A 9,481-nucleotide genomic window follows, 5' to 3' on the forward strand; every position below is an offset into this window, starting at 1 on the left:
GTAGGTAGTGTTTCTTTATTATTTGGTTACGTTCATGATTTTCTTTTTATCTTTGTTTTTCAGTAGTTTAACTATGATGTGTCTCATTTTCTAAAAAATTATATTCTGTTTGAGTTCTCTGAGCTTCTTAGGTCTGTGGTTTGTTGGTTTCTTTCATTGATTTTTGAAAATTCCTAGCCATTATCTCTTGCAATATTCCTGGTGCCCTATTCTCCCCATTTTCTTCTTCTAGTACTTCATGATACGTATATTAGACTACCTACTCCAGTCATACTGTGCCAACCTTCTCTCTCCTTGGAAGTGCAAAGAATATGTTTTTTTCCCTCTCTTGACTTCTGAAAGCTATTTTGTGTTGAGGCAGAGTCTATAGTGGCACAAGTCGATTTTAAGGAAATGCTATTAACCACAAGATAAAACCCAAAGTCTTTCTGTAATAGTATATTAAAAAATAAACAAGTTTAAGTAACAATAAAATAAGTCAGATATAGTTTAAGGCTCTTCAAAAAATGAATTTTTTGGTAGTCTTGGATCTATGTGAAATTATTGGATAGTTCTGTGTTCCATGGCTATCCAAGGACTATGCATCAGTATCCATTTTAAATTTCTGTGTAATGTTAAGAAGCCTCTGCAAATAAGAGTTTTCCAACTCTGCTCCTCAATGTGCTTAGAAGGTCTTTTAGAATTTAATTCATGAAGTAAAGAATGTTCAACTATCTCTACCGTCTCTTTTTTTCTTTTCTCTTTAAAACAAAAGCAATAACATTGACCCTTTATTGAGGACTTACTCAGTGTCAGAACTCTCTGGATGGTTTATTTGCATTAACTCATTTACTCTTCACAACAGTGTTGGGAGGCAGGTGATACTTAACCCCTTTATAGGTGAGGAAATTGGCTGTGACTTGTCTCACGTCCTATAACTAAGGAGCAGTACTCTGATTCAAACCTGGTCAGTCTGACTCAGGAGTACCAAGCACAAGAGGAAAGTCTTTTGTTCTTCAATAGTTTTGTGAAGGTTTTCGTTTTTCTCAACAAACAAAGACACCATGGGAATTCAAACTTGCATGCTATTTTCTTAGTACCTTCATGTAAAAGTAGTAAATAGAATGTATTTTCCCAAAACTCTAATTTTTCATCCTAATGATATTTTATGCTTTACATTTTACTTCAAAGCTTTCTTAGAACTGAGAGTCTCTTCTAGGTATACTGGTAGTAATGTTAATGTGTTTTACTAAATGTTGTTTAAGAAAAATAGAAGAAATAATTATTCTCACTGGATATTAAAGGGCATTAAGGAATAAATATCAAATTATTATTTTTTTTTAATTTATTTTTTTTTAATTTTTTTATTTTTTATAAACATATATTTTTATCCCCAGGGGTACAGGTCTGTGAATCACCAGGTTTACACACTTCACAGCACTCACCAAATCACATGCCCTCCCCAATGTCCATAATCCCACCCCCTTCTCCCAAACCCCCCCCCCCCCCCCCCCCCCCCCGCAACCCTCCGTTTGTTTTGTGAGATTAAGAGTCACTTATGGTTTGTCTCCCTCCCAATCCCATCTTGTTTCATTTATTCTTCTTCTACCCATTGATGTGATAATTATTTTGGTGTCCTGCAGCTATGTTTAAAAGATTTCTAAGCTTTAAGAATTCATACTGAAATATTTAAAGAGGAAATGATATCATTTAGGGATTTGCTTCAATATGAAATTAGTACAGGGGTGCCTGGGTGGCTCGCTGGTTAAGCAAGTCTCACGTGAGGCGCCCTGCTGGTGGGGGAAGGCGGGGGTGGGGGGGGGGTGGGGGTGGGGGGGAGGGGTGAGACTTCTTCTCCCTCTTCCTCTGATCCTTCTCCCTGCTTATGCTATCTCTTTCTTTCTTTCTCAAATAAACAAATAAAATCTTTTAAAAAATTATCCCACTACTGAATCTTTAAAAAAAAGTTAGTACAGATAGTGGAGGAGGGTATAGGTAAAAATGTTTGCCAGGAGCTGGTAATTGTGAAGCAGGTGAGGGGAACATGGAGGTCATTTTTTTATCTATTTAAAATTTTCCATAACAAGAAAATAATAATACTAATAATAAGAAATAGTTTCATCAGAGGACATCATTATAATATAATTATTATAGTTTAGTTTAAGGAACTGTAATGGCTTATCTTCCTAATATGTTGTAGGCATGAACAATACAAGGATGCCCAATGCAAATATATATTAGTAGGAGGGAAATCAATATAAAATGATATTTTAAGACAATAATGGTTATGATTTTAAAAAGTGATGGACTGCTGAAGGATTGGCACAAACCCAGACAAAGTGTGTTAGCTCTCCTTACAATTCCTATAAGGAACTGATTAGAAGAATGTTTAATGACAAAGGAAAATGTTCACTTTAAATTTTTAAGTAAGAAAAAACACTTTTAAGATTTTGTAGTTAAAAATTAATTTTATCAAAAGCATTTAAAGGCTGCATACCAAAATGAGAAACTTAGTTAATCTTTGGATGATGAGAATCTAAGTTTTTTTAAAAATTATTTTTAGTTTTTAAATAATATACATTTAACCCATATTATTTTTATAATAAAATTTTACATTTATACATATCAATGTAATTTTATTTATAGTGGGTTTTTTAGTGATAATTTTATGCTATAAAGAAAAAAGCAGAATAAATTCATGTCCATTTTTTATTCTATGGGGAAGGGAAGAAAGCCACTAGAAGTGCCCAGAAAATTTTTAAGTAAATTTTACAATTTTATTGGCATGGCTAATATGGTGGTATTAGGTCCACCACACACATTGGAATTTTCTTGCATTAAACTTGCAATTCCTACTAGCTAAAAGAGCCTACCAAATGAAACATTGCTCCATCTCAAATTGGAATGCTATACATAATCAAGTCAAATTATGAAAGAGAAAAAAATAGCAGTTATGTGTTTTGTTGAAATTTTATAATATTTAAGTAAAGAAGAATGAATATGAAGTATATAATATAAAGATGGTCAGAATGAATGTATCAGTGTCATAAACATGTTGATTTATAAGTGCTACAAAATGTGTCTGAGGGTAATTTTTATAAATAGCAAATAACATGAAATAAATGATGTCTTTATACAAAAGTGAAAATTCTATTATATCTCTTTCATCTATGTTTATAATATCCTTTCATTTGTCAAAAACACTTTTTCTAGTATATTTGTATATTTGTAGTATGAAGTAGTTAGTTTGCATGGGACAGCATTCCTAAGTTATCCAATATTATCACTGTCATTTCTGTTTGAGTTCTGTCACCTTTCTTTCATTTTTAGAAATGTATTTTCATTATTTCTTTAAATATTGCCTTCTCTTCTTTCTCCTTTTTTTGATATTGCTAATATCTGGTGATGGTACTTCTGTTTTGATTATCTTAACCTTTAGTTAATAAAATAATGTAGTTTCTCTTCCTTTCTTAGTTCCTCTTTCCTTCTAGGAGAATTTATTACTGTCATCATACAACTCAATCATTCTGCAGTTCTGTCAATTTCACAATTAAGCCTACTCTTGTGTGCTTCACTTAATTTTAAACTACTTTCATATTCTATTTTTTTTTAAAGATAGTGGAATAGAAATTTAGAAAGTATCACATTTTACTTTCCTAAATTAAAGAAACCGTATTATAGTGTTTTAGACATAAATGTTAACCATAAAAGCAGGTGATTGTGTCATCTTGTCCTATTGCTTTTAGACCAGCAAGACAGGTATTCTTGCAAAAAAGTGTATTTTTATCCCTTTTGTTAAAGGTATTCAGTTTGCATAATATCCTGTTGCTTGAGTGACATTTTTTTTTTCCATTGAAGAACAATAAGGAAAGTGTTTTAAAATTGTGTTGGAATTTGCAGTCATTCCACTTACCATGTAATTTATATGAAAGAATCAGCTTTCTAAATACATATTTATGTATTTATTTATTTTAATATTTTATTTATTTTTATTGATTTATTTGAGAGAGAGAGAGAGAGAGCATGAGCAGGAGAGGGGCAGAAGGAGCCCCAAATGGGGCTCAATGACTCCAGGATCATGATCTGAATGGAAGGCAGATGCTTAACCAACTAAGCTACCCAAGCACCCCTCAGCTTTCCGAATAAATTTGAAAAGACAGTGATGTTGTTTTCAATCTTTTGCAACTCATTTTTTTTGTAATTAAAAAAAATTAAGTTCATTTACTAGGCACTATATGTAATCAAAAAAATTTGTAGGATACTCGTTGCCAAGTTGTGTTATGCCAGTAAGTGAACAGTTTGTTTCAGGCTTTGAGAATGATCAGTGTTTTTTAATCTCTAACGATAAGTAGGAAAATGACAGCATTCTATGAATATGCTACCCATTGGTCATAACTCTACAACACATTTGTTAAGATGATGTCTTATTAAAATAAAACCTTAAAATTTCATATGTATTTGAAGGGTTGCATCTTTTTTTTTTTTTTAAAGATTTTATTTATTTATTTGACAGACAGAGATCACAAGCAGGCAGACAGGCAGGCAGAGAGAGGGAGAGGAGGAAGCAGGCTCCCTGCAGAGCAGAGAGCTCGAGGGTTGCATCTTTTTTAAACTTCTATATTATATATATGAATTAGAAAATAATATTTATTGGGTGCCTGGGTGGCTCAGTGGGTTAAGCCGCTGCCTTCAGCTCAGGTCATGATCTCAGGGTCCTGGGATCGAGTCCCGCATCGGGCTCTCTGCTCAGCGGAGAGCCTGCTTCCCTTCCTTTCTCTCTGCCTGCCTCTCTGCCCACTTGTTACCTCTCTCTGTCAAATAAATAAAATCTTAAAAAAAAAAGAAAAGAATATTTATTAAACATTCACTCAACAAATATTTTAGAGTAAATATTGTATGTAAGGCATTGTTCTGCATGCTGGGTATACAATTGTGAACAAATAGGCAAAATTCCCTACCCCTCATGGAATCTACATTCTGCTGGAGTGGGGCAGAATCATTTGGGCACTCTCCTAGTCTGTTAGGGCTACTATAACAAAACACATGGACAAGGTAGCTTACCAATGACAGAAATTCAGTGCTCCCAGTTTTGGAAGTTGGAAAACCCAAGGTAAAGATACCTGCCTCCTGGGCAAGGTTTCTTTCTGGTTCATAGCCAGCACCTCCTTGCTGTATCCTCATATTTAGTGGAAGGGGCTAAGGATCTCTTTGGCATATTAATCCCATTCATGAGGGCTCCTCCCTTAAGGCCTAAGCATCTCCCAAAGGCCCCAGATTCTAATACTGTTACATATGACTTTTAGGATTTCAACATATGAATTTTGTAGACACACAAACAGTAGAGTCATAGCACTCACATATGTTATGGAGAAAAAAGGAAAAAAAAAAAAAGAAAGTGACAGAATAGGGCCTGGGAGTGGGGAGCTGCAGTTTAAATAAAGATTAGGAGAACCTAAACTGGTGGATACAGCTGTATCATTTAGCTAATCAGTTCCCGTTGTTGTGTATCATGTAGAGAACCCAGATATTTATATATGGCCATTATTTTATTGAATCAACTGTGACAATTACTACACATATAAAAAGTTTATCCTCTGAAGTGTTTAGAGTAGATCTTGTCATTCTGAATTTGATTAAAAAAAAAAAGAAGGGGCGCCTGGATGGCTCAGTGGGTTAAAGCCTCTGCTTTCAGCTCAGGTCATGATCTCAGGGTCCTGGGATCGAGCCCCGCATCGGGCACTCTGCTCGGCAGGGAGCCTGCTTCCTCCTCTCTCTCTACCTGCCTCTCTGCCTACTTGTGATCTCTGTCAAATAAATAAATAAAATCTTAAAAAAAAAAAAGAATATTGTAGCAGTTTTTCATAAGCAAAAAGGGTGTTTCATGCTTTAACAGCCTAAAGCTATGAAAAGAGACCAGTGGTAGTTCAGTTAGGTTCTACTGTGGGTAAAAAACCTCTGACAGGGATACCTGGGGAGCTCAGTCATTTAAGCATCTGCTTCTTGATTTCAGCTCAGGTCATGATCTCAGGGTCCTGGGGTGAAGCCCTGCATGGGGCTCCCTGCTCAGCCGCAAGTCTGCTTGTCTCCCTCTCCGTCTGCCCCTCCCCCTGCTTGCTCTGTCTCTTTCTCAAATAAATTGATAAATAAATCTTTAAAAAAAGAGAGAAAAAAACAAAGAACAACCGCCTAACAAATAGTGGCTCAGACTAATGTGTCTATCTTTTCAATACAAGTGAAGAGAGGAGGTTGGTGATCTAGTTCTAGAGTGGCAGCCCAACGGTATTATGGACGCAGCTCCTTCTCTCCCTTTTTCCTTTTGTGTTTGTAGCTTCTTTTCTACAGTCATCTTATGGTAAGGGTGCAGTAATGGGTCACTCAGTGGGTGTGGGGTGCTGACAGTGCCGCTGACCTATCTGGCTGGGAGGACTCAACCTGTGCACATTACAGAGAGAAGACTCTCCCTTGGCTCTCTCCTGGGAGATAAGAATCCCTGAGCCTTTGGAATATTTTGCCTGATAAGAGTGTCCCTGCAACCTTGGACAGTGCCAGATAGCTTATGGTAACTGTGTGATTTATTTCCCGTGGGGCCCTGGGCCATATCATCAGTTTGAGTTCTGTGGGGGCTGGAGACTGAGTAGCTGAAGTTAGTTGCCTGTGTGTTCCAGCCCTATCTGACTGATGTCTAGTAAAAACTTTGGACACACAGGTAAGCATCTCTGGTTGGCAGACTTGATACTTGATACCTCATGAGGAGAGTGAAATGTTGTCTCTGATACTCTGCTGGGAGAGGACACCTGGAAACTCCAGCCTGGTTTCTGTGGGACTTCTTCTCTGGTCTGATCTTTTTCTTTTATTATTTCTTTTCTGTATCATTTTGATACAAGAGCCATACCATGAGTATCCCAGCTTTTCTGGGTCCTGTGAGTCTTGCTGGTGAATCACTAAACTTGAGGTTTGGGGTTCCTGACACAGTAGGTGATTGCTGTTATATCTGCATTGTAGATGATAGGTAGGAGCCCATGACTTTCTCAATAAGGATATTTATTGGAAGTTGAACATAATACTTATAGTGTATTATTGGCTAAAATCTGGTTACAAGGTCATACTAGCTCCAATCTTACAGTTTGGCAGCAGCATACTCATCCAAAAATTGGATCCTTGTCACTAACGTAAAAGGGAGCGTAGATTTAAGAAGCAACAAGCAGGGGCACCTGGGTGGCTCAGTGGGTTAAAGCCTCTGCCTTCGGCTCAGGTCATGATCCCAGGGTCCTGGGATCAAGCCCCACATTGGGCTCTTTGCTCTGTGGGAAGCATGCTTCCTCCAATCTCTCTTTGCCTGCCCCTCTTCCTACTTGTGATCTCTGTCAAATAAATAAATAAAATCTTAAAAGAAAAAAAAAGCAACAAGCTGTCTTTTCTACGTATAGGATTAAATTTGGTTTATGAGATAAATATACCTTTAATCTATTTTGATATTTATCTATTTCTTAAACTTTTGCTTTTTGTATTGTATAGTTTTTTTTTAATGTGATTAAGGTTTATTTTCTACTCCAAGCTTAACGATACTGCTGCTACACACACAGCCAAAGAGCTGAATCTTTAAAATACATGTAGTTTTTCAGAATATGGATACTACCACATTCTACAGTTAGCCTACAACATATTCCTTATACCAGACTCAACAAGACACATCATGCCCGCCTGGTGGACATCATACAGTTTAGATTTGTGTAACACCTGATTAAAACAAATGTGTATTCTTTCCCTTTGTATCTCATGGTTCAGTTAATTATCACTTCTTGGCATGTTGTCTAGCATAGCACTAAAAAAGGCATCACATAACTTTAATAAATCAGTGAGAGCCAAAAGAACTTTAAGCCTTTTTAATTGATCTTTGAAGAATTGTAGAGGAGCAAACATTTTAACATTTTTCCAAATATTGCTCATTGCCCATTGTAAGTCATAACTTGTTCCTCAAATAAATTATCTGGAAGCTCTCTACACTCTACATTATCAACAGATATTTACTATCTTTCTTGAGGCCAGTGAAGAAAACTATTTTGCAATGTCCGTACTCATGCTAACAGGTACCCACCGTTTTAACCAGTTTTGCATTCCATGAAAGGAAATATGAGATAGACGGAGAGAGGCAGAGGCAGTAATCATTGGTGCTGCCCTTAATTAGTTTTATTTCTTTCCCCTTGCAGGATTATACTTCTGATACTCTATTGGGTAGATGAGACCATGTAATTGTTCTACCCTAGAGTCATGAGTGGAATTGATGTATGTCATTTCCCAACCAAAAAAGAAATTGTATTGTATAGTTTTAACTTAAAAGTGAGTTGATTTATTTATTGCTTTTAAAATCTTCATTTCAGGGCACCTGGGTGGCTGAGTTGATTGAGCACCTGACTTTTGGTTTTTAGTTCAGGTCATGATCTCAGGGTTGCAAGAAGGAGCCGTGCATTGGGCTCTGCAACAGGCATGGAGCCTGCTTAAGATTCTCTCTCTCTCTCTCCCTCTCTCCTCTAAAGTAAACAAACAAACATTTAAAAAATCTTCATTGAAATCAATTTAATGTTTTAATATGGACTTTTCTGTCTTCCTTATGTACTTTCTTATTTAATACATGCATGCTGTAGGCTTTACTCAGGCCTCTGTGCTAATTTAATGAGGCACGGCTAATGCATGTAACTATACTTGATGAAGACAAAATGTTTGGCAAGAATTTAACTGTTTTTTAGGACCACAGTGAAATCTTAGTTTTGTATTCATCTACCTACATACCTCTGTCTCTCTGGATATGCTCCCTCTCTTCCTCCTCTCCCCTTTTTGAATCTATTTCCCTGTTTCCACCACTGTGGCATTAGTCCTTGATACTGGTCCTCTTTTACAGCTCCTGAAAAAGTGGAGGTCCAAATCATTCTCCGGATAGGGGTGACCATGGTCTGTATCATGTGTCACCTTTCTGCTGCTGCTCCTCCCACCCCAAGTCTTCACTGAGAGCTGCCTGAACTGGGGTGAGCACTTGACCAGTCCCTAGGCTTGCCCATGAGGTGATGTGACACATGAAAACCCTGCCCACACAAGGATTAGCTGGGAAAATTAGACTGTTTCTCTTGTGAGTTTCTTTTTCTTTCTTCCTTCCTTCCTTCCTTTCTTTTCCTTTTTTTTTTTTTTTAAGATTATATTTATTTATTTGACAAAGAGAGATCACAAGTAGGCAGAGAGACAGACAGAGAGAGAGAGGAGGAGGAAGCAGGCTCCCTGCCAAGCAGAGAGCTTGATGCAGGACTTGATCCCAGGACCCTGAGATCATGACTTGAGCCAAAGGCAGAGGCTTAAACCACTGAGCCACCCAGGTGCCTTCTCTTGTGAATTTCAACTGAAGATACGGACCAGATTGGGTAGTTGAAACAAGAGTTGAAAAAAAAATTCAGAGAAAGTGATAGGACAGGAAAGCTATTAGAAAATAAGCTAAAGGGTTGATGCTAATTGTTGA

At 36.8% G+C, this 9,481-nt stretch overlaps 1 long non-coding RNA gene across 1 annotated transcript in view; it reads left to right on the forward strand.

Moving 5' to 3' along the window:
* The window catches only part of LOC131819550 (uncharacterized), a 49,980-nt gene extending 40,989 nt beyond the window's left edge, over window positions 1–8,991 (forward strand). The window contains exon 3 of the long non-coding RNA XR_009349232.1: window positions 8,876–8,991. This is a non-coding gene — a long non-coding RNA (uncharacterized LOC131819550). The remainder of the gene's footprint in view (window positions 1–8,875) is intronic.
* Window positions 8,992–9,481: the final 490 nt, after the last annotated feature.

This window comes from Mustela lutreola, chromosome 1, assembly GCF_030435805.1.
Source record: "Mustela lutreola isolate mMusLut2 chromosome 1, mMusLut2.pri, whole genome shotgun sequence".
Classification (NCBI taxonomy): domain Eukaryota; kingdom Metazoa; phylum Chordata; class Mammalia; order Carnivora; family Mustelidae; genus Mustela; species Mustela lutreola.